Source organism: Bos indicus x Bos taurus, chromosome 1 (genome assembly GCF_003369695.1).
Source record: "Bos indicus x Bos taurus breed Angus x Brahman F1 hybrid chromosome 1, Bos_hybrid_MaternalHap_v2.0, whole genome shotgun sequence".
NCBI lineage: Eukaryota > Metazoa > Chordata > Mammalia > Artiodactyla > Bovidae > Bos > Bos indicus x Bos taurus.
Window position 1 is genome coordinate 132459885 of NC_040076.1, and position 26955 is coordinate 132486839.

The window sequence follows — 26955 nt, forward strand, 5'->3', positions numbered from 1 at the left end:
TTCCAGCTGATGCTTCCTCTAGCCCAGCGTTTCTCATGATGTACTCTGCATATAAGTTAAATAAGCAGGGTGACAATAGACAGCCTTGACGTACTCCTTTTCCTATTTGGAACCAGTCTGTTGTTCCATGTCCAGTTCTAACTGTTGCTTCCTGACCTGTATACAGGTTTCTCAAGAGGCAGGTCAGGTGGTCTGGTATTCCCATCCCTTTCAGAATTTCCCAAGCTTATTGTGATCCACACAATCAAAGGCTTTGGCATAGTCAATAAAGCAAAAATAGATGTTTTTCTGTAACTCTCTTGCTTTTTTTGATGATCCAGGGGATGTTGGCAATTTGATCTCTGGTTCCTCTGCCTTTTCTAAAACCAGCTTGAACATATGGAAGTTTGTGGTTCACATATTGCTGAAGCCTGGCTTGGAGAATTTTGAGCATTACTTTACTAGTGTGTGAGATGAGTGCAATTGTGTGGTGGTTTGAGCATTCTTTGGCATTACCTTTCTTTGGAACTGGAATGAAAACTGGCCTTTTCCAGTCCTGTGGCCACTGCTGAGTTCTCCAAATTTGCTCACATACTGAGTGCAGCACTTTCACAGCATCATCTTTTAAGATTTGAAATAGCTCAACTAGAATTCCATCACCTCTACTAGCTTTGTTCCTAGTGATGCTTCCTAAGGCCCACTTGACTTCACATTCCAGGATGTCTGGCTCTAGGTGAGTGTGAGTGATCACACCTTCCTGATTATCTGGGTCATGAAGATCTTTCTTGTACAGTTCTTCTGTGTATTCTTGCCACCTCTTCTTAATATCTTCTGCTTCTGTTAGGTCCATACCATTTCTGTCCTTTATTGAGCCCATCTTTGCATGAAATGTTCCTTTGGTATCTCTAATTTTCTTGAAGAGATCTCTAGTCTTTCCCATTCTATTGTTTTCCTCTATTTCTTTGCATTTATCACTGAGGAAGGCTTTCCTATCTCTCCTTGCTATTCTTTGGAACTCTGCATTCAAATGGGTATATCTTTCCTTCTCTCCTTTGCTTTTCACTTCTCTTCTTTTCACAGCTATGGGTAAGGCCTCCTTAGACAGCCATTTTGGTTTTTTGTATTTCTTTTTCTTGGAGATGGTCTTGATCCCTGTCTCCTATAGAATGTCTCGAACCTTCATCCGTAGTTCATCAGGCACTGTGTCTATCAGATCTAGTCCCTTAAATCTATTTCTCACTTCCACTGTATAATCATAAGGGATTTGATTTAGGTCATACCTGAATAGTCTAATGGTTTTCCCTACTTTCTTCAATTTAAGTCTGAATTTGGGAATAAGGAGTTCATGATCTGAGCCACAGTCAGCTCCTGGTCTTGTTTTTGCTGACTGTATAGAGCTTCTCCATCTTTGGCTGCAAAGGATATAATCAATCTGATTTCGGTGTTGACCACCTGGTGATGTCCATGTGTAGAGTCTTCTCTTGTGTTGTTGGTAGAGGGTTTTTGCTATGACCAGTGTGTTCTCTTGGCAGAACTCAGTTAGACTTTGCCCTGCTTCATTCTGTACTCCAAGGCCAAATGTGCCTGTTACTCCGGGTGTTTCTTGACTTCCTACTTTTGCATTCCAGTCCCCTATAATGAAAAGGACATCTTTTTTGGGTGTTAGTTCTAGAAGGTCTTGTAGGTCATCATAGAACCATACAACTTCAGCTTCTTCAGCATTACTGGTCAGGGCATAGACTTGGATTACCATGATATTGAATGGCTTGCCTTGGAAACGAACAGAGATCGTTCTGTCGTTTTTGAGATTGCATCCAAGTACAGCGTTTCGGACTCTTTTGTTGACTGTGATGGCTACTCCATTTCTTCTAAGGGATTCCTGTCCACAGTAGTAGATATAACGGTCATCTGAGTTAAATTCACCCATTCCAGTCCATCTTAGTTCGATGATTCCTAGAATGTCGATATTCACTCTTGCCATCTCCTGTTTGACCACCTCCAGTTTGCCTTGATTCATGGATCTAACATTCCAGGTTCCTATGCAATATTGCTCTTTACAGCATTGGACCTTGCTTCTATCACCAGTCACATCCACAGCTGGGTATTGTTTTTGCTTTGGCTCCACCCCTTCATTCTTTCTAGAGTTATTTCTCCACCGATCTCCAGTAGCATATTGGACACTTACTGACCTGGGGAGTTCATCTTTCAGTGTCCTATCTTTTTGCCTTTTCATACTGTTCATGGGGTTCTCGAGGCAAGAATACTGAAGTGGTTTGCCATTCCCTTCTCCAGTGGACCACAGTCTGTCAGACCTCTCCACCATGACCTGTCCATTTTGGGTGGCCCCACATGGCATGGCTTAGTTTCATTGAGTTAGACAAGGCTGTGGTCCATGTGATCAGATGGGCTATTTTGTCTCTGATTGTGGTTTCAGTCTGTCTGCCCTCTCATCCCCTCTGTCAGTGCCTACCGTCTTACTTGGGTTTCTCTTACCTTGGACGTAGGGTATCTCTTCATGGCTGCTCCAGCAAAGCATACGCAGCAGCTGTGGCACTAAAGATTATTTAATTATTTATTTTTTAAAAAGAAAGCCTGTTGTGCTATTCAGTCTGAGTAGAAAATTCTGAGAAAAGAAGGCTGAAGAATTAATGATGTACATCTCCAACTGAGTCCCAAAGCCATCAGGAATACAGGTGTTCAAGTGCAGGAAATAAATGGATGTCTCAGCTCAAGCAGAGACATTTGGCCTTCCTCTACCTTTTTGTCCTGGTCGATTGGATGATGCCCATCCACATTTGTGATGATGATCCTTTTTACCCAGTATGCTCAAATACAAATTTTTTCTAGAGACACCCTCACAGACACACCCAGAAATAATTTGGACATCCTTTAGCCTAAACTTAGTTAGGTTGACACATCAAATTAACCTTCAGATCTTCATTCTACCACCATTGTGAACGAGTTCATTCAATCTTTATACTGATATCCTCTGATTATCTGGCCTGAGAGTGCCTCAGCTTCCCTAACAAGAAGGGCCTTCAGCTGTCTTCCACTTCAGCCACCCACATGCTGGGCCTTCTAATCACCTAGAATTGCTTCACTTCCAGGACCTAGAACCCAGAGGTTCTCCCTACCACTCTTTGTCCTCCTTCCTTTCCAATACCCTTTCTTCAAACTGAATCTGGTCCATGCCCTCAATATAATCCCCCACCTTTCCCCGCCCTTTCTTTTTTTTTTTTAAATGAAGATGACATAGCAGGAGTATTTATTTATTTTTGTTTTTGGCTGTGGTGGTCTCTGTTATTTTGCTCCTGCTTTCTCTCATTTTAACGAGTGGGGCTACTCTTCCCTGAGTGCACGGGCTTCTCCTTGTGGTGGCCTCTTTTGTTGCAGAGCACAGGTTCTAGAGCTCAGTAGTTGTGGTGCAGGGGCTTAGTTGCTCTGAGACATGTGGAATCTTCCTGGACCAGGGATTGAACCCATATCTCCTGCATTGGCAGCCAGATTCCTATCCACTATGCCACCAGGACAGTCCAGTAGTATTTGTTTATTGGCTGAGTCAGGTCTTAGTTGCAGCAGGAGGGATCTTTCATTGTGGCACGTGGGCTTAGTTGCCCTGTGGCATGTGAGATCTTAGTTCCCGGACCAGGAATCAAGCCACATCCCCTGCATTGGAAGATGTATTCTTAACCACTGGACCACCAGAAAAATCCCCATATAACCTTTGTTAATTCCCACAGTATAACTATTTAAACTCTACCTGCTCTAGCACTGTCCTCTCTTGACCCCTTTCCATCAAGATCACCATGCCAAGGCCCAACCCTGGGTCACCGCTTCTTTTGGATCATGCTGATTCTGCTCACAGACTGCCCACAGTTGCTGGAAGAAGTAAAAAAAAAAAAAAGCATATCAGGCATATTAGTTTCCTAGAGTTGCTGCAACCAGTTACCAAAAAACTGGTGTCTTAAAAGAATTGAAATTTATTCTCTCTCTGTTCTGGAGGACAAGAAACCAAAATCAGGGTGTTGGCAGGGACAATCTGCCTTCAAAGTCTTTTGAGGAGACCCCTTTCTTGTCTCTTCCAGCTTCTGGTGATTCCTGATATTCCTAAGGTTATGGTAGCATCACTCTTATCTCCATCTTCACATATGTGGTCTTCTTCTCTGGATCTCCTTGTCTGCACTTTCCCTCTTCCTTTCTTTGTTAGGATACCAGTCATTGGATTTAGGGCCCACCCTAACTGGCTCAGATGGTAAAGCGTCTGCCTGCAATGTGGGAGACCCGGGTTCAATTTCTGGGTCGGAAAGATCCCCTGGAGAAGGAAATGGCAATCCACTCCAGCACTCTTGCCCGGAAAATCCCACAGACGGAGGAGCCTGATAGACTACAGTCCATGGGGTCGCAAAGAGTTGGACATGACTGAGCGACTTCACTTTCACTTTCTAAGTCCAGGAAGTCTTCTCAGGTGGCACTGGTGGCAAAGAACCCACCTGCCAATGCAGGAGACATTACGACACATGGCTTTGATCCCTGGGTCAGGAAGATCTCCTGGAAGAGGGCATGGCAACCTATTCCAGTATTCTTGCCTGGAGAATCCCATGGACAGAGGAGCCTGGCAGGCTATAGTTCATAGGGTTGCAAAGAGTCGAACATAACTGAAGGGACTTAGCATGCACGCACTCTCTCTAAATCCAGAATGACCTCATCTTAAGATCATGCACAAGATTACATATGCAAGGGTCTATTTCCAAATAAGGTCACATTCACAGGTGCTAGGGGTTAGGGCTTGGATGTATCATTTGGGGGGACATCATTCCCAACACTGCACTACATCACTGCAGATTCTTGCTGTTCCTTGCTGTTCTCTTCAACCGTATATCTGCATGTCCAAATCTAATACATCCACTTTCAAACACCAAGCAACCTCTTCTTTTGCTAAACTCCCATCTGCTTTTTGTTCCTAATTTATGGCTTTTATCAATTTCTACCTGTTACCAGTGAAATCTCTGGTTCCCTGGATTGCAGAAACTATCTCATTATCAATCTTCACTTTGGAACCTTAGCTCTGACTGGAATTATTTATGTTGTTCCTGCCACAAATGAACATGCTGCCCTGGTCCCTCTACCCTAATCGTCTTTGTCTTTCTCAATCAAAAGAAACTTGTGATTCTTAGTGATTCTTCTTCCCTAACTAGTTCTCTGTCTTCCTCCCCCTTGCTTCCGCTTCCTCCCAGTGCTCAGCAACCTGTCCTTTTTCTACTTCCACTTCTCAATCAGGCCATTGGTTGCTTCCCTTTTCTCTCCTTGACCAGTTCAGTTCTTTGCTTAAGGTTTTCTTCTACCTCCTCAGGGCCCACTAGATAGCCCTTTTAAAATCAGTTGATTAATTAATTAATTTGGCTGTTCTGGGTCTTGGTTGTGGCACATGGGCTCTTCAGTCTTTGTTGCAGCATCCAAACTGTTAGATCTAGCTCCTCAACCAGGGATTGAACCCAGGTCCACTGCATTGGGAGTGCAGAGTCTTAGCCACTGGACTACAAGGGAAGTCACCTTGATCGCCTGAACTTTCTCCAAGAACACTCCCTTCAACTTCTTGCCTTTTCTGATACCCTTACTCCCTTTTTTCTAATATCCAACATGTGTGCATTTGTTTTTCATGTTCCCATTGTTTGTCCCTACTTCTGTGATGGTACCTTCTTGATAAGTTGCATTAAAATTACTTGTTCGGGTTTTGCAAACTTGCCCCTTACCATCCACGTTACACTCCAATTCTATCTGTATTTATACCTGGCAATGGGTTCGGGATGAATGTGTTCAGGACTATGGTACATTAGGTACATACACCCAGCTGGAATGATAGAAGATAAGAAAAACGATGTAGATTTGAAGAAAGAGTCCTGAGCTTGCAAAAACAGTTCCAGTGTTAACTTCTGAGTATATTGATTCTACTACCCTTGAGAATAGCTTTTTCCACTTCAACTGAAAGTCTTAATGATTCTCTCCATTTCTGGATACTGGGTTGCATTTAAATTAAAATCTAACCATCATACTAGAAATATTCTTTCGTTTTCCCTTATCTTCCTCCTTCCTAGCCCTCTTCCAACTGTTTAGAAAATTCCAAGACAAGAGTCATGGTACTGGATTAAGAAATGTTTCTTTTATTTAGGGGCTTCTCCTCCTCACTTCTTTTCTGATTTCTGGTATAGAATTCCATGGACAGAGGAGCCTGGTGGGCTATAGTCCATGGGGTCTCAAAGAGTCAGACACAAGTGAGCAACTAACACTTTCACTTTCAAACAGATGATCTATGCTACTTTCACAATTATTTCTATTATAATGGATGGTTTCAAGCATTTGGTATGAATTATACTATTCTAAAGCAATTAAAGTTAACATCTAGAAACCGGAAAAATTGAGTATTCATATATGACTCTCTATTGGTTTATAAGGTTGTTTAGGATAAGGATTCTTTCATTTTTATTTCTAAGTTTCTAGCGACCAATGGTTCCTAGTCCAGGGGAGGTATTCAATCACTGAATGAACTTCCCATTTCCTTACTCTAGTTTCTTTGGGAAAATGGAATTTTCTGACCCTCAGTTCCATTATTAGAAGCAACTTCAGAGAAAACAAGGTGGCAGAGGAGTAGGTGGACGTGGAGTACATCTCTCTCCCCGGATGCATCAGGAATACAGCTCAGACACAGAAATGCATACAGAACACCAGCTGAAAGCAGACAGGAGTGCCTGACCAGCAGAAAAGAATATATAGACCTACCCAAAACTCGGTGGGATGAATGAACTAGGGGGAAGAACAGGAGTATTAGTAGGACTGGACCTGCCCTCAGCTTGTGGGGGAACTGAAGCAGGGGTTCAATCCCTACATTGGGGAAATTGTCTGAGTCAGAGGAGAAACATTTAAGGCTGAGAGTGAAATAGATGATCTGTGGCAGCCACCCAAGATGGACGGGTCATAGTGGAGAGTTCTGACAAAACGTGGTCCACTGGAGAAGGAAATGGCAAACCACTTCAGTATTCTTTCCTTGAGAACCCCATGAACAGTATGAAAAGGCAAAAAGATAGGACCCTGAAAGATAAACTTCCCAGGTCAGTAGATGCCCATTATGCTACTGGAGATCAGTAGAGAAATAATTCCAGAAGAATGAATACACGGAGCCAAAGCAAAAACAACACCCAGTTGTGGATGTGACTGGTGATAGAAGCAAAGTCTGATGCTGTAAAGAGCAATATTGCATAGGAACCTGAAATGTTAGGTTCATGAATCCAAGCAAATTGGAAATGGTCAAACAGGAGACGGCAAGAGTTAACATTGACATTTTAGCAATCAGTGAACTAAAATGGACTGGAATGGGTGAATTTAACTCAGAGGACCATTACATCTACTACTGTGGGCAGGAATCCCTTAGAAAAAATGGAGTAGCTATCATAGTCAGCAAAAGAGTCTGAAATACAGTATGTGGATGCATCTCAAAAATGACAGAATGATCTCTGTTTCCAAGGCAAACTATTCAATGTCACAATAATCCAAGTCTATGCCCCAACCAGTAATGCTGAAGAAGTTGAAGTTGAACAGTTTTATGAAGACCTACAAGACCTTCTAGAACTAACACCCAAAAAAGATTCAAAAAAATTATTCAAGAGATGGGAGTACCAGACCACCTGACCTGCATCTTGAGAAATCTGTATGCATGTCAGGAAGCAACAGTTAGAACTGGACATGGAACAACAGACTGGTTCCAAATAGGAAAAGGAGTATGCCAAGGCTGTATATTGTCACCTTGCTTATTTAACTTATATGCAGAGTACATCATGAGAAACACTGGGCTGGAGGAAGCACAAACTGGAATCAAGATTGCTGGGAGAAATATCAATAACCTCAGATATGCAGATGACACCACCCTTATGGCAGAAAGTGAAGAAGAACTAAAGAGCTTCTTGATGAAAGTGAAAGAGGGGAGTGAAAAAGTTGGCTTAAAACTCACCATTCAGAAAACTAAGATCATGGCATCTCATCCCATCACTTCATGGCAAATAGACAGGGAGACAGTGGAAACAGTGACAGACTTTATTTTTTAAGGCTCCAAAATCACTGCAGATTGTGACTGCAGCCATGAAATTAAAAGACACTTACTCCTTGGAAGAAAAGTTATGACCAACCTAGACGGCATATTAAAAAGCAGAGACATTACTTTGCTAACAAAGTCCATCTAGTCAGGGCTATGGTTTTTCCAGTAGTCATGTATGGATGTGAGAGTTGGACTATAAAGAAGGCTGAGCACCGAAGAATTGATGCTTTTGAACTGTAGTATTGGAGAAGACTCTTGAGAGTCCCTTGAACAGCAATGAGATCCAGCCAGTTCATCCTAAAGGAAATCAGTCCTGAATATTCATTGGAAGGACTGATATTGAAGCTGAAACTCCAATACTTTGGCCACCTGATGCAAAGAACTGACCCATTTGAAAAGACCCTGATGCTGGAAAGATTGAAGGTGAGAGAAGGGGATGACGGAGAATGAGATGATTGGATGGCATCACCAACTCAATGGACGTGAATTTGTGTAAACTCCGGGAGTTGGTGATGGACAGGGATGCCTGGTATGCTGCAGTCCATGGGGTTGCAAAGAGTCGAAGACGACTGAGCGACTGAACTGAACTAAACTGAAATGGAATGAGAATCAGACAGGTCTTGCTGCAGCCATACATACCCCAGATCGCACAGTGGATGGGAGCTGGAGTTTAGGGATTGTGGTGCAATCCCTGGGTGAGGGCTGCTTTTGACTGCAGAGAGACAGATTGAGGGGACATGGGGGAGGAGACTGTGGTGGGAAATGCCCATGGAGAAAAGCCGGGCAGCCATGGAAACAAGGCGATACTGCTGAGTCACGCATAGGGGGTAGGGCCATCACCATAGCCTCTCTCCTCCCACATAGAAGCATTGGCAGCTAAACAATAGAGAGGCTGGCCCATCAAACGCCTGACGCACTGAACTACAGAGTAGGACCCCACCCAGGGTGCACCTTTAAGTGCCGGACTTGCTGATATACAGAGTAGGAGGGAGGAGGGGAGATGGGGCGGGGAGGTCCCTCTACGTGCCTGATAAGCCGAACAACAGAGAAGGACCCCAGGCAAGGAAGCCCTCTAAGTGCCTGAACGGCTGGGTGGAACTACAGAGAAGGACCAGCCAAAGAGGCCCTCTGATCGCCAGCTACAAGAGGCTCGAGAAAAGACTGTGATAAGGCCGTAACACTGTGGCTGAGGCAGTCCGTGTCCCTGCACACTTGGTGCCGCCAGGGTCCCCACAAGCCAAGCAGCTGCACCACCTTCACACTCAACTGTCACTGGGGCAGAGCTGTCAGGCAAAAACAAATCTTGCGTCTATGTGGGCAGGGATGTTTCAGTAGTGTGTGACTCTTTGTGACCCTGTAGACTGTGGTCTGCCAGGCTTCTCTGACAGGGAGGGGGATTCTCCAGGCAAGAATACAGGAGCAGATTGGCCAATGGTTGCCATTTGCTTCTAGAGCACTATATTTCCTGCTGCCTTAGCTGCCAACTCCCCTGAGTACCTGGTGCTGCCAGAACCCCTGTGACCCAAGCAGCTGCACCACCTCCATACCTGACCCTCACAGGGGCAAACCCAACTCCTCCAGAGCAGCTTCAAGAGCAAACCCCAGTGGACCACCCACATGCAGAGGTGGAAATAAAGCTACAATTGAAACCCAGGGGCAGTGTGACTAAGGAAGAAGACCCCAAACCCTCCCATGAGCTGTACAAGCTATAGATTAAATCCACACAATCAACTAGGCAGACTCTGTGTCTATGGAGTATATTAAAGGTCATTGAGAGCTCCCACAAAAGAAAACATGCTAGTTCTGATAGCTGTGGACACTGGAGGTGAGAACACAGAGGAGTAGGACCAGATCAGAATCTGAGCTGCCCCCAACAGCAGGTCCAGAGATCAGCACAGTGTCAGAGGGCATCCTAGGGAGGTGAAATGGACTGTGACTCCCAGCGAGGGAAAGAACTCTGACAGCAGTGACTCAAGAAACATTTATTATTCTTATGTTTTGACTTGTTCTATAGATTCTTTCTTTTAGGGGCTTCCCTGGTGCTCAGAGGTTTAAGTATCTGCCTGCAATGCGGAAGACCTGGGCTCGATCCCTGGGTCGGGAAGACCTCCTGGAGAAGGAAATGCCAACCCACTCCAGTATTATTGCCTGGGAAATCCCATGGACGGAGGACTCTGGTGGCCTACAGTCTACAGGGTCGCAGAGTTGGACACAACTGAGTGACTACACTTTCACTATAGATTCTTTTGGGTTTTTTTTCTTTTCTTTCCTTTTTCCCCTCCCCTCTGTTGTAGTCAATTTTATTGGCACTATGAAATCCAATAAATCTTTTGAACTATTTTTTATTTTCTTTTTTTCCTCAGTCACATTTTTTTATTGTTGTTATAAAACCTCTGCCTCTATGTTGGGCTTTTGAAGGTCTAGATAGTTATTTTTTTCTCTCTCTCTCTCTTTTTTAAATTTTAATTTTTAACTTTTTAAACCTATTATTTTTTATACATTTATTCCTTTGTTTGCTTTTCCTACTGTTCTTTTCCCCTTGTGGTTAATCTTTCATATATATAAATCTTCTTTATCTACCTCTGTTTAACTTTGCATATCTATTCTCTCTTTTCTTTCTTTCCTTTAGTCTCAACATATTTGTTAGTTTTGTTTTCACTGCTTTATTCCCCACTTGGCACCTTGCTTTAGTTTTGTTTTCCAGTTTATGCTTTAGTTACTTTTTTTCTGGTAGATATAATTTTTGGTTTCCTTTGTTTGCTGGGTCTAACTATAGTACTTTATTTTTGTTGGACTGTTTTGATTTTGCTTATGGGTGTATGTGTATATGTGTATTTTCAGTCACAATTTTTATTGTTGTTATAAACTTCTACACCTATGTTGGGCTTTTACAATTCTGTGGAGTTTTCCTTTTTTAAAAATTTTTCTTTATTCTTCCATTTTTAAAAATTTTCTTTTCTCTTTTTTATAATTTTAACTTTTAATTTTCTTAAACCTAATATATTTTTTCTACATTTATTCCTTTGTTTGCCTTTCCTGCTGCTCTTTTCCCCTTGCAGTTAACCTTTCTATATACAAATCTTCTTCATCTACCTCTATTTAACTTTACATATCTATTCTTTCCTTTCCTCTCAACATATTTGTTAGTTATGCTTTTACTGCTTTATTCCCCACTTGGCACCTTGCTTTAGTTTTGTTTTCCAGTTTCTGCATAGTTAGTTTTATTCTTAACTGGTAAATATAATTTTTTATATCTTTTGTTTGCCAGGTCAACCTATTGTACTTTATTTTTGTTGGACTGTTTTGACTTTGCTCATGGGTGTATATGTATATGTGTATATTCCATTATTTTAATTATTATCAGCCTGATTTTGTAACTGCCATTTGTCTTGGGTTCATCTTTGGTTTCTCATTTTTGGATATTTGTTTTAATCACACTTAATGCCATAACAAACCACTTGTGGAATTTTCCTCCCTGACCAGAGATCAAGCCCCGAGCCTTTGGAGTGTGAGCACTGACTCCAAGACCCTAGACTACTAGAGAAGTAACCCTCAGGGATATCAAATAGTGAGAACTGATGCAAAGGAAACCACTGGAATACAAGAGCCAGCATCACACAACCACCAACAGCACCCTGTGCAGGAAGCATCATCCAAACAACAAAAAACAAAAATGCAAACCCAATCAGCAACAGACAGGATTACCACTTCACCCAGTCTTGCCCATCAGAGGAAAAACAAAAACACACAAACAAAAACTTAGCACAAATATCACCGTATAAGAAGCTTACACAAACCACTGGACCAACCTTAGAGGGCAGAAACCAAAAGGAAGAAAGAATTCAACCTTGAAACCTGGGAAAGAAAGTTGGTCACTCCATCGTGTCTGACTCTTTGTGACCCCATGGACTGTAGCCCACCAGGCTCCTCTGTTCATGGAAGTCTCCAGGCAAGAATACTGGAGTGGGTTGCCATTTCCTTCTCCAGGGGAGCTTCCTGACCCAGGGATCTAACCGAGGTCTCCCACATTGCAGGCAGATTCTTTACTGACTGAACCACCAGGGAAGCCTGAGAAAAGGAGACCTCAAACACAATAAGATTAAAAAAAGAATAATGAAAAGGCAGAGAAATACTACACAAATGAAGGAACAAACTAGAAACACAGAAGTCCAAATGAATGAAGAGTAAATAGGCAAACCACCTGAAAAAGAATTCAGAATAATGATAGTAAAGATGATCAAAAACCTTGAAAGCAAAATGGAGAAAATGTAAGAATCAATTAACAAAGACCTATAAGAATTAAAGAATAAACATGCAGAGATAAACAACACAATTACTGAAATTAAAAACACTTTAGAAGAAATCAATAGCAGAATATCTGAAGGAGAAGAACGGGTCAGTGAGCTGGAAGATAAAATGGTGGAAATAACTTCTGAAGAGCAGACTAAAGTAAAAAGAATGAAAAGAACTGAGGATTGTCTCTGGGACAATATCAAATGCATCAACATTCGAATCATAGGGGTTCCAGAAGAAGAAGAGAAAAAGAAAGGATATGAGAACATTTTTGAAGAGATTATCGTTGAAAATTTTCCCAACATGGAAAAGGAAATAGACAATCAAGTCCAATAGGCACAAAGAGTCCCATACAGGATAAACCCAAGGGAAAACATGCCCAAGACACATGCTAATCAAACTGCCTCTGCAGCTGCTGCTGCTAAGTCGCTTCAGCCGTGTCCGACTCTGTGCGACCCCATAGACAGCAGCCCACCAGGCTACCCTGTCCCTGGGGTTCTCTAGGCAAGAACACTGGAGTGGGTTGCCATTTCCTTCTTCAATGCATGAAAGTGAAAAGTGAAAATGAAGTTGCTCAGTCGTGCCTGACTCTTAGCAACCCCATGGACTGCAGCCTACCAGGCTCCTCCATCCATGGGATTTTCCAGGCAAGAATACAAGTTAACAAATGCTAAACACAAAGAAAGAATATTAAAGGCAGCAAGGGAGAAGCAATAAGTAACATACAATGGAAACCCCATACACTTAACAGCTGATCTTTCAGCAGAAACTCTGGAGGTCAGAAGGGAATGGCAGATATATTTGAAGTACTGAAAGGGAAAAATCTACAACCAAGATTACTGTACCCAGCAAGGATCTCATTCAAAATTGATGGAGAAATCAAAAATTTTGAGACAAGCCTAAGTTAAGAGAATTCAGTACCACCAAACCAGCTTTACAACAAATGTTAAAAGGACTTATATAGCCAAGAACTACAAGAGAAGAAAAAAGATCTACAAAATCAACCCCAAACAAGAAAATGACAATAGGAATATATATATTAATAATTACTTCAAATGTAAATTTACTAAATGCGCCAACCAAGAGACTGGCTAAATGGATACACAAACAAGACCCATATACATGCTGTCTACAAGAAAAGCACTTCAGACCTAAAGACACATATAAACTGAAAGTGAGAGGATGGAAAAATATATTCCATGCAAATGGGAAGCAAAAGAAATCTGGAGTAGCAATCATCATATCAGACAAAATAGACCATAAAATAAAGAATATTACAAGAGATAAGGAAGGACACTACATAATGATCAAAGGAATCAATCCAAGAGGAAGACAACAATTGCAAATATCTATGCAACCCAAATATCTGACAGAATGTGGTCCACTGGAGAAGGGAATGGCAAACCACTTCAGTATTCTTGCCTTGAAAACCCCATGAACAGTATGAAAAGGCAAAATGATAGGACACTGAAAGAGAAACTCCCCAGGTCAGTAGGTGCCCAATATGCTACTGGAGATCAGTGGAGAAATAACTCCAGGAAGAATGAAGGGATGGAGCCAAAGCAAAAACAAAACCCAGTTGCAGATGGGACTGTTGATAGAAGCAAGGTCCGATGCTGTAAAGAGCAATATTGCATAGGAACCTGGAATGTCAGGTCCATGAATCAAGGCAAATTGGAAGTGGTCAAACAAGAGATGGCAAGAGTGAATGTTGACATTCTAAGAATCAGCAAACTAAAATGGACTGGAATGGGTGAATTTAACTCAGATGAACATTATATCTACTACTGTGGACAGGAATCCCTCAGAAGAAATGGAGTAGCCATCATGGTCAACAAAAGGGTCTGTAATGCAGTACTTGGATGCAATCTCAGAAACGACAGAATGATCTCTGTTCGTTTCCAAGGCAAACCATTCAATATCACAGTAATCCAAGTCTATGCCCCAACCAGTAACGCTGAAGAAGCTGAAGTTGAACGATTCTATGAAGACCTACAAGGCCTTCTAGAACTAACACCCAAAAAAGATGTCCTTTTCATTATAGGGGACTGGAATGCAAAAGTAGGAAGTCAAGAAACACCTGGAGTAACAGGAAAATTTGGCCTTGGAAAACAGAATGAAGCAGGGCAAAGAGTAATAGTTTTGCCAAGAAAATGCACTGGTCATAGCAAACACCATCTTCCAACAACACAAGAGAAGACTCTACACATGGACATCACCAGATGGTCAACACCGAAATCAGATTGATTATATCCTTTGCAGCCAAAGATGGAGAAGCTCTATACAGTTAATAAAAACAAGACCGGGAGCTGACTGTGGCTCAGATCATGAACTCCTTATTGCCAAATTCAGACTGAAACTGAAGAAAGTAAGGAAAACCACTAGACCATTCAGGTATGATATAAATCAAATCCCTTATGATTATACAGTGGAAGTGAGAAATAGATTTAAGGGCCTAGATCTGATAGAGTGCCTGATGAACTATGGAATGAGGTTCGTGACATTGTACGGGAGACAGGGATCAAGATCATTCCCATGGAAAACAAATGCAAAAAAGCAAAATGGCTGTCTGGGGAGGCCTTACAAATAGCTGTGAAAAGAAGAGAAGTGAAAAGCAAAGGAGAAAAGGAAAGATATACACATCTGAATGCAGAGTTCCAAAGAATAGCAAGAAGAGATAAGAAAGCCTTCTTCAGCGATCAATGCAAAGAAATAGAGGAAAACAACAGAATGGGAAAGACTAGGGATCTCTTCAAGAAAATGAGAAATACCAAAGGAACATTTCATGCAAAGATGGGCTCGATAAAGGACAGAAATGGTATGGACCTAACAGAAGCAGAAGATATTAAGAAGAGGTGGCAAGAATACACAGAAGAACTGTACAAAAAAGATCTTCACGACCCAGATAATTACGATGATGTGATCACTGACCTAGAGCCAGACATCCTGGAATGTGAAGTCAAGTGGGCCTTAGAAAGCATCACTATGAACAAAGCTAGTGGAGGTGATGAAATTCCAGTTGAGCTCTTTCAAATCCTGAAAGACGATGCTGTGAAAGTGCTGCACTCAATATGCCAGCTAATTTGGAAAACTCAGCAGAACTGGAAAAGGCCACAGAACTGGAAAAGGTCAGTTTTCATTCCAATCCCAAAGAAAGGCAATGCCAAAGAATGCTCAAACTACCACACAATTGCACTCATCTCACATGCTAGTAAAGTCATGCTCAAAATTCTGCAAGCCAGGCTTCAGCAGTACATGAACTGTGAAATTCCAGACGTTCAATCTGGTTTTAGAAAAGGCAGAGGAACCAGAGATCAAATTGCCAACATCTGCTGGATCATGGAAAAAGCAAGAGAGTTCCAGAAATATATCTATTTCTGCTTTATTGACTATGCCAAAGCCTTTGACTGTGTGGATCACAATAAACTGAGGAAAATTCTTAAAGAGATGGGAATACCAGACCACCTGATCTGCCTCTTGAGAAATCTGTATGCAGGTCAGGAAGCAACAGTTAGAACTGGACATGGAACAACAGACCGGTTCCAAATAGGAAAAGGAGTACATCAAGGCTGTATATTGTTACCCTGCTTATTTAACTTATATGCAGAGGACATCAGGAGAAACACGGGGCTGGAACAAGCATAAGCTGGGATCAAGATTGCTGGGAGAAATATCAATAACCTCAGATATGCAGATGACACCACCCTTATGGCAGAAAGTGAAGAGGAACTCAAAAGCCTCTTGATGAAAGTGAAAGTGAAGAGTGAAAAAGTTGGCTTAAAGCTCAACATTCAGAAAACGAAGATCATGGCATCCAGTCCCATCACTTCATGGGAAATAGATGGGAAAACAGTGGAAACAGTGTCAGACTTTATTTTTCGGGGCTCCAAAATCACTGCAGATGGTGACTGCAGCCATGAAATTAAAAGACAACTTACTCCTTGGAAGGAAAGTTATGACCAACCTAGATAGCATATTCAAAAGCAGAGACATTACTTTGCCAACAAAGGTCCGTCTAGTCAAGGCTATGGTTTTTCCTGTGGTCATGCATGGATGTAAGAGTTGGACTGTGAAGAAGGCTGAGCGCCGAAGAATTGATGCTTTTGAACTGTGGTGTTGGAGAAGACTCTTGAGAGTCCCTTGGACTGCAAGGAGATCCAACCAGTCCATTCTGAAGGAGTTTAGCCCTGGGATTTCTTTGGAAGGAATGATGCTAAAGCACAAACTCCAGTACTTTGGCCACCTCATGCGAAGAGTTGACTCATTGGAAAAGACTCTGATGCTGGGAGGGATTGGGGGCAGGAGGAGAAGGGGACGACAGAGGATGAGATGGCTGGATGGCATCACTGACTCGATGGACATGAGTCTGAGTGAACTCCGGGAGTTGGTGAGGGACAGGGAGGCCTGGCGTGCTGCGATTCATGGGGTTGCAAAGGGTCGGACACGACTGAGTGACTGTACTGACTTACTGCCTGAGGCAACCCAACATAGGAGTACCTCAATCCATAAGAGAAACACTAACAGACATAAAAGGAGAAATGGACAGTAACACAGTAATAGTGGGAAACTTTAAAACCCCACTCACACCAATGGACAGATCATCAAAACAGAAAATTAATAAGGAAACACAAGTTTTACATGATACATTTGATGAGATGGATCTCATTGATATCTTCAGGACATTCCATTCAAATGCAGAAAATACACCTTCTTCTCAAGTGCACATGGAACATTCACCAGGATAGACCACATCTTGGGTTACAAATCAAACCTCAGTAAATATAAGAAAATTGAAATGGTATAAAGCATCTTCTCCAACCCTAGCACTATGAGACTAGATCAGGAAAAAGAGCTCTAAGAAGCAGAAACATACAGAGATTAAACAACATGTTTGTAAATAACCAACAGATTACTGAAGAAATCAAAAGAGAAATCAAAAAAATTCTAGAGTCAATGAAAACACAATTCAAAACCTATGGGATGCAGCAAAAGCAGTCCTATGAGGGAAGTTTATAGCAATACAATCCTACTTAAAGAAACAAGAAAAACATCAAATAGACAACCTAACTTTACACCTAAAACAACTGGAAAAAGAAGAACAAAAAACCCCCCAAATTTAGTAGAAGGAAAGAAATCATAAATATCCTAGAAGAAATAAATGAGAAAGCAATGAAAGAAACAATAGTAAAGCTTAATAAAACCAAAAGCTGGTGCTTTGAGAAGATAAACAAAACTGACAAACCTTTAGCCAGACTCATGAAGAAAGAGAGAAGAATCCAACCAACAAAATTAGAAATTAAAAAGGAGAGGTTACAACAGACAATGCAGAAATATAAAGGATTATAAGAGACTATTATAAACAACTATATGGCAGTAAAATGGATAACCTGGAAGAAATGGACAGGATCTTAGAAAAGTTCAATCTTCCAAGACTGAACCAGGAAGAAATAGAAATTATGAACAACCCAATTACAAGCACTGAAATTGAAGCTATGACAAAAAATCTTCCAAAAAACAAAAGCTCAGGACCAGATGGCTTCACAGGAGAATGCTATCAAACATTTAGAGAACTAATGTCTGTCGTTCTAAAACTCTTTCCAAAAACTGCTGAGGAAGGAACACTTCCAAACTCATTCTATCAGGCCACCATCACCCTGATACCAAAACCAGACAAAGACAACACAAAAAGAAAACTACAGGCCAATATCACTGATGAACATAGATGCAAAAATCCTCAACACAATTTTAGCAAACAGAATTCAGCAATACATCAAAAAGCTCATACACCATGATCAAGTTGGGTTTAATCCAGGGATGCAAGGATTCTTCAATATATGCAAATCAATCAATGCGATACACCATATTAACAAATTGAAATATTAAAAATCATATGATAATCTCAATAGATGGAGAAAAAGCCTTTGACAAAATTCAGCACCCATTTATGATTAGAAATCTTCAAAAAATGAGCATAGAAGGAACCTACCTCAACATATTAAAGGCCATATATGAGAAGCCTACAGCAAACGTTATTCTCAGTGGTGAATAATTGAAAGCATTCCCTCTAAGAATAGGAACAAGACAAGGGTGTCCACTTTCACTACTGTTATTCAACATAGTTTTGGAAGTCCTAGCTACAGCAATCAGAGAAGAAAAAGAAATAAAAGGAATCCAGATCAGAAAAGATGTAAAGTGCTCACTGTTTGCAGATGACATGATACTGTACATAGAAAACCTTAAAGATAGTATCAGAAAATTGCTAGAGCTAATCAGTGAATTTAGTAAAGTTGCAGGATACAAAATCAATACACAGAAATTACTTGCATTTCTATATTCTAACAATGAAAAACCAGAAAGAGAAATTAAGGAATAAATCCCATTCACCATTGCAACAAAAAGAATTACATATCTGGGAATAAACTTACCTAAGGAGACAAAAGAACTGTACACAGAAAATTATAAAACACTGATGGAAGAAATCAAAGATGACATAAACAGATGGAGAGATATTCCATGTTCCTGGGTAGGAAGAATCAATATTGTGAAAATGACTATACTACCAAATGCAATCTACAGATTCAATGCGATCCCTATCAAATTACCAATGGCATTTTTCACAGAATTAGAACAAAGAATTTCACAATTCATATGGAAACACAAAAGCCCCCAAATATCCAAAGCAGTCTTGAGAAAGAAGAATGGAGCTGGAGGAATCAACCTTCCTGACTTTAGATTATACTAGAAAGCTACAGTCATCAAGATAGTATCCTACTAGCACACATACAGAAATATAGACCAATGGAACAAGATAGAAAGCCCAGAAATAAACCCATGCACGTATGGGTACCTTATTTTTGACAAAGAAGGCAAGAATACACAATGGAGAGAAGACAACCTCTTCAATAAATGGTGCTGGGAAAACTGGACAGCTACATGTGAAAGAATGAAGTTAGAACACTTCCTAACACCACACACAAAGATAAACTCAAAATGGACTAAAGACCTAAAGGTAAGATCGAAACTATAAAACTCTTAGAGGAAAACACAGGCAGAGCATGCAATGACCTAAATCAAAGCAAGATCCTCTATGACCCACCTCCTAGAGTAATGGAGATAGAAACAGAAGTAAACAAGTGGGACCTGATTAAACTTAAAGGCTTTTGCACAGCAGAGGAAACTATAAGGAAGGTGAAAAGACAACCCTCAGAATGGGAGAAAATAATAGCAAATGAAACAACTGACAAAGGATTAATTTCCAAAATACACAGGCAGCTCATACAACTCAAAGCTAGAAAAACAAACAACCCAATCAAAAAGTGGGAAAAAGACCTAAACAGACATTTCTCCAAGGAAGATATACCAATGGCTAACAAACGCATGAAGAGATGCTCAACATCACTCATTATTAAAGAAATGAAAATCAAAACCACAATGAGACATCACCTCACACCGGTCAGAATGGCCATTATCAAAAAGTCTACAAAGAATAAATGCTGGAGAGGGTGTGGAGAAAAGGAAACACTCTTGCACTGTTGGTGGGAATGTAAATTGATACAGCCACTATGGAAGACGGTATGGAGAGTCCTTAAAAAACTAGGAATAAAACCACCATATGACCCAGCAATCCCACTCCTAGGCATCTACCCCAAGGAAACCAAAACTGAAGGAGACACATGTATCCCATTGTTCATCGCAGCACTGTTTACAATAGCTAGAACATGGAGGCAACCTAGATGTCCATCTACAGATGAATGGGTAAAAAGTAGTGGTACATATACACAAGGGAATATTACTCAGCCATAAAAAGGAATGCATTTGAGTCAGTTCTGATGATGTGGATGAACCTAGAACCTATTATACAGAGTAAAGTGAGTCAGAGAAAGATAAATATCGTATTCTAATGCACATACACACAATCTAGAAAAACAGTACTGAAAAATTTATTTACAGGGCAGCAATGGAGAAACGGACATAGAGAATGGACTTATGTACATGAGGAGAGGAGAGGAGAGAGTGAGATATAGGGAAAGAGTAACATGGAAACTTTCATTACCATATGTAAAATAGATAGCCAACAGGAATTTGCTGTATAGCTCAGGAAACTCAAACAGGGGCTCTGTATCAACCTAGAGGGGTGAGATGGGAAGGGAGATGGGAGGGAGGTTCAAAAGGGAGGTGATATATATATACCTATGGCTGATTCGTGTTGAGGTTTGACAGAAAACAACACAATTCTGTAAAGACATTATCCTTCAATTAAAAAAATAAATTAAAAGAAAAAGCAACTTGTTTTTCATGGAGCATGGGACACCTATACAGTTTCCCAATGGTGTTTTTGATATTTGAGACATACTTCCTGGGGAATATCAAAAGTAATAAAGATAGTCGTTTTCCTTTAGGGCATGGTTCATCCAATTTCATGACTGATGCAAGTGTGAATGACCCTAAGTGAATGAGAGAAAGAAGGAAGGAGGTTTGGGAAAAGGCAGTGCATTCTAAGGAAAGTCAGTCCGGGAGTTGAATGACGTGATGCCACCAAGTGCTATCTGCTGTCCCATGTGATTTGTTATTTTGTTAAGGAAGCAAGGGAAAAATGAAAGAAGGAATGGAGGGAGCGAGGAAGGAGAAAGAAAGGGAAAATAAGGAAAGATGAAAGAGAAAGGAAGAAAAGGAAGAGCAGGGAAGGGCAAGAAAGGAAATGAAAAACACATATTGTTTGAAGGCTTAGAAAGCAGCCTTAGAAATCCTTAAAAATAGGAGAATTTTCTCTAGAACCTCTTTTATATGTAGGGAAGGATCAAGTAAATATTGATGTATTTCATACTTCCAGAATCAGATGATCACAGGCTACAAGAGGCCCTAGAGAGGAGCAGTGCAGTAGTTAGGAGTTAGTAAAGGGTTTCTGGCACAATGAAAAAATATGCTTTGATGCCATAAAAATGGAATTTCAAGTAACACAGGACTGAAAACTTCAGTTAATCTCTTTGAGCTGCAGTTTTCCCATTTATTAACAGCAATATTAATATTGACCCTATAGAAGAGATGGAAGGATTAAATTGAGTGTGACAGCATATTTAAAAGTGTCTTTCACATGCTGGGTATGCACTAGGTGCTTAATATATATTAATCTCATTGACTCTAGCTTGAGAGGAGAGGCCAATTAGACAGGAAAGATCGTATAGATGAAACCAGTCCTGTAACTCTGAATAAGATAGCTAACTATTGCAAGGAAGGAATTGTCAAAAAGTCTGAAGAAAAGTCAAAAAGTAAGTGAATCTAGAAGTAGGAAAACAGAGCCAAGGTCATACCACAAGAATAGTCTGCTTAGAGCATTGACCTAAAAAACACTGTTGCCAGGCCATGCTGGCACTGCCCCTGGATTCTCAAGGCCATACCACTCCTGTGAATGGTTTTGATACTGTTATGTATCTTTGTGTTACTCCCACATTTGGAGTTTTGAGTGGCAACATGTCAATTTGTCAGAGACTAAGTAAAATGCCCACACTCTAGCATGAGAACGATCTAATCCGTTTGTCAAGAGTCCCATGAAAGGAGACTCCCTTTAAATAAAAGGGAGTTATAATGGTGAGTAGCCAAGAAAAGGACAAATGATTTCTGTATTATTTAGAATAATACTAGCAACTGTAATGAAGCAACCCCCAAATTTCAGTGACCTAACGTAATAGAAGCTTATTGTTCACTAATCCAACATTCCAGTGTAGGTGTTCCTCACATGGTGGGCAGCTTTCCTGCACATGGTGTTTCAGGGGCCGAGGTATCTTCCATCTTGTGGCCTCACTATCCCTAGAGTCCTCTGTATTCAACTGGAGAATAGGGAAGAGGGCAAGTAGAAGAGGAGTCCTGCTTCTTAAAGATCCCAGCTATCCCTGGATACAGGAGCAAGCTTGGCCATGCGATCCCTGACTGGCCAGCCACTTTCTAGCAACAACTCCACACTACAGAAAGGGAATCGAAAAAGTGTGGTTGCCAATATGCTGCCTATGCCACATCCTCTACTGAATCAAAGTATGTGGTGAAGTGTGTAGGGTTTTCGATCAGGGAAGTAAAGATGAAAGCAACCTGAAAAGATGGGGAACTCTTTGAGTAGGGGATTGGAGAGTGGGGAAAGAGATAGTACACCAGGAAGTAGAAGTAAATGGGGAACATCAATCCTGGGGTGCAGGATAGTCTGAAAAATGCAGCATCCCTGACAACCTCTTTCCTATGACTGTTGCACTGAATTCCTTCTGTGTATAGAGCACTTGGTGAAGTGCAGAGGTTGACAAGTGTGACATAATGGTAGGTATCTCCATGAGACTTCTAAACTATTCAGTTCAGTTCAGTCGCTCAGTCGTGTCTGACTCTTTGCGACCCCGAGAATCGCAGCACACCAGGCCTCCCTGTCCATTACCAACTCCCAGAGTTTACTCAAACTCATTTCCATCGAGTCAGTGATGCCATCCAGCCATCTCATCCTCTGTTGTCCCCTTCTCCTCCTGCCCTCAATCCCTCCCAGCATCAGAGTCTTTTCCAATGAGTGGCCAAAGTATTGGAGTTTCAGCTTTAGCATCATTCCTTCCAAAGAACACCCAGGACTGATCTCCTTTAGAATGGACTGGTTGGATCTCCTTGCAGTCCAAGGGACTCTCAAGAGTCTTCTCCAACACTACAGTTCAAAAGCATCAATTCTTCGGTGCTCAGCTTTCTTCACAGTCCAACTCTCACATCCATACATGATCACTGGAAACTATTGGGAAGATGTAAATGTATATAGAAAGATAACTTTTGTTTTCTTAGGTAGCACTTGGGAATTATCAAGTGAGTGGTGCGGGCAAGTGCCATAAAAGTTCAAAATAGGAAGTTGTCACTGACTGCTGAGAGCTTAGAGCAGGTGTTTAGTCCAGGGCCTCCAAAAAACTGACACCCAGACACGACTGAATGTGTAAGAAATGTATTAAGGTAAATGCCTGTGAGAGAAAGGGCTTCCCTGGTGGCTCAGAGGGTAAAAACACCGGCAATGTGGGAGACCTGGGTTTGATCTGTGGGCTGGGAAGATCCCCTGGAGGAGAGCATGGCAACCCACTCCAGTATTCTTGCCTGGAGAATCCCCATGGACTGAGGAGCCTGGTGAGCTACAGGCTCACCACGTGGTCGCATTACTCACATAGTCTCAAAGAGCTGGACACAACTGAGCAACTAAGCACAGCACAGCAGTGAGAGAAAATGCAGTGAGCCAGAGGAGTCTGGGAGAGACTCTAGACTATGAATATAAGGTAACCTGACCCTGAATGAAGGAGAATTGAGAAGTGATCTGACTGGAAGCATCTTTTTTATTTTTGCCTGTGCTGCACATCATACGGGAACTTAGTTCCCTGACCAGGCACTGAAACTGCACCCCCTGCAGTGGACGCTCAGAATCTTAACCGATGGACCTCCAGAGAAGTTCTGCTGCTGCTAAGTCAGTTCAGTCGTGTACGACTCTTAGCGACCCCATGGACTGCAGCCTACCCGGCTCCTCCGTCCATGGGATTTTCCAGGCAAGAGTACTGGAGTGGGGTGCAATTGCCTTCTCCGAGAGAAATCCTAGGTTCAGTTCAGTTCAGTTCTGTCGCTCAGTCGTGTCCGACTCTTTGAGACCCCATGAATCGCAGCACGCCAGGCCTCCCTGTCCATCACCAACTCCCGGAGTTCACTCAAACTCATGTCCATCGAGTGAGTGATGCCATCCAGCCATCTCATCCTCTGTCGTCCCCTTCTCCTCCTGCCCCCAATCCCTCCCAGCATCAGAGTCTTTTCCAATGAGTCAACTCTTCACATGAGGTGGCCAAAGTACTGGAGTTTCAGCTTCAGCATCATTCCTTCCAAAGAAATCCCAGGGCTGATCTCCTTCAGAATGGACTGGTTGGATCTCCTTGCAGTCCAAGGGACTCTCAAGAGTCTTCTCCAACACCACAGTTCAAAAGCATCAATTCTTTGGCGCTCAGCCTTCTTCACAGTCCAACTCTCACATCCGTACATGACCACAGGAAAAACCATAGCCTTGACTAGACGGACCTTTGTTGGCAAAGTAATGTCTCTGCTTTTGAATATGCTATCTAGGTTGGTCATAACTTTCCTTCCAAGGAGTAAGTTGTCTTTTAATTTCATGGCTGCAGTCACCATCTGCAGTGATTTTGGAGCCCCCAAAAATAAAGTCTGACACTGTTTCCACTGTTTCCCCATCTATTTCCCATGAAGTGATGGGACCGGTTGCCATGATCTTTGTTTTCTGAATGTTGAGCTTTAAGCCAACTTTTTCACTCTCCTCTTTCACTTTCATCAAGAGGCTTTTGAGTTCCTCTTCACTTTCTGCCATAAGGGTGGTGTCATCTGCATATCTGAGGTTATTGATATTTCTCCCGGCGATCTTGATTCCAGCTTGTGTTTCTTCCAGCCCAGCGTTTCTCATGATGTACTCTGCATATAAGTTAAATAAGCAGGGTGATAATATACAGCCTTGATGGACTCCTTTTCCTATTTGGAACCAGTCTGTTGTTCCATATCCAGTTCTAACTGTTGCTTCCTGACCTGCATACAGGTTTCTCAAGAGGCAGGTCAGGTGGTCTGGTATTCCCATCTCTTTCAGAATTTTCCTTAGTTTATTGTGATCCACACAGTCAAAGGCTTTGGCATAGTCAATAAAGCAGAAATAGATATATTTCTGGAACTTTCTTGCTTTTTCCATGATCCAGTGGATGTTGGCAATTTGATCTCTGGTTCCTCCGCCTTTTCTAAAACCAGCTTGAACATCAGGAAGTTCACGGTTCACATATTGCTGAAGCCTGGCTTGGAGAATTCTGAGCATTACTTTACTAGCGTGTGAGATGAGTGCAATTGTGTGGTAGTTTGAGCAATCTTTGACATGTGGAAGCATCTTAAACTGCAGTGTAGGTTAAAGAAAGTGGAGCCAGACCATCCAGGAGTTCTTGAGCAAAGTCACCCACCTGATAAGCCCCACATCTCCCAGGAACTTCAGTTTCCCTGCCACACTCAGTCATTGACTGGGAGCAGCCTATGGGATGTACAGCCATGGGGAAAATCCAGCCAGGGAATTCGGAGAGCAGCAGTGATTGGTCAGTTATATTCCTTGAAGTTGGAGATCTGAAAGGTATATTCTCAGGGCCACCACAGTCTACCCTCCACCCCCACACAGATCTGCCTCTTCCCATAGGTTTAGGAAGCAGTTCCTCTCTGTTTCTGTGGGCCTTTCTTTCCGAGAGGAAAACTCAAAAAAGGGCATTTAGTGGCACAAGCTATAGCCTCTGTAGCTGCAGTTACTCTCAGAGCCACAACTGGTGTTCATTCTCTCCATCCTCACCACCCATTCTCAAATCCCCTCACCCTCAGCAATCACCTTGGCAGGTCTTGTTGACTTAACTGGTGATGTGACCCAAACTTTCATCCTGGAAGAGTCTGAATCTTTCCCAGGCTATATTGCATTTATGGCTACAAGAGAGTACCAGGAGGCACCTAAGTGGATCACTTGGCTTCTACATGTTTCCTCCTTGTCCCCATGTGTAAAAGCCATGTCTCCATCCCACCTCACCCCCACCCAGCTAAACAGAGTCAATTACCCTTTCTGGATAGTGATTCCTCTCACCTGTGGTCCTGGACGCACAGAACTCAAAGAGCCATGGCAGAAGCTTCAGCTTGTAGTTCAAAGGGGTCCTCATTATATCTTCTGGCAAAAGTGTGCCCTGTTTGGGGACTTGGATGTCTAACCTGCAGAGTTAAGAGTTGTGGGTCTTGGGACTTCCATGGTAATCCAGTGTTAAGACTCTGCACTACCAATGCAAGGGGCCTTGGGTTCAATCCCTGGTCAGGGCACTAGATCCCACATGCTACAAATAAGAGCCCACATGATAAAGATCCCATGTGCCACAACTAAGACCAGGCACAGCCAAGTAACTTAAAAAAAAAAAAAAAGTGTGGTGGGTCCAGGAAGCACGGAACTTCTTGGTGGGACATTGGGTCTGATAGCAAGTGAGGTCACTTCTGCTTCTATCTCTTGGTTCCTAGACCCATGTATCCTTCCTAACGAGGACATAGCACCATGTAGAGATCTCTGCTTTAACACATACACTGTGTCTTGTATGTGTTAAATCAGATGGGCACCCCATCCACCAAACTCTACACTGTAACTTGCTGCCTCTATCAAGTACTTCAGCGCCCTTGGAGGCCACTGCAGACCTGCTTTAGCTGAGCATTCCAACGTCTCTGGAGCTCTGCTACTCTAACAATTAGGTCTTCATCCTGCAACTCAGCTGTGTATTCCCTACCCCTGATGGACATAAAAGTCTCTTTGTAAGCTATTCCAAAGGCCTATGGCTTCTTGCTTAACCAAAAATTACTTGTTGTTAATGGCCTTTCAACTCTCATGATTTCTCTGCAGGCATCAATACAACTTGGTAGTAATCACTCAATTTTACTTTGTAAGCATTATTCCTTCCCATGTTTTTATGTATTATTATTATTATTATTATTTTTTTTTTGGCCATGCCACATGGCATGCAGGATCTTAGTTCCCCATCCAGGGATCAAACCTGTGTGCCTTGCATTGC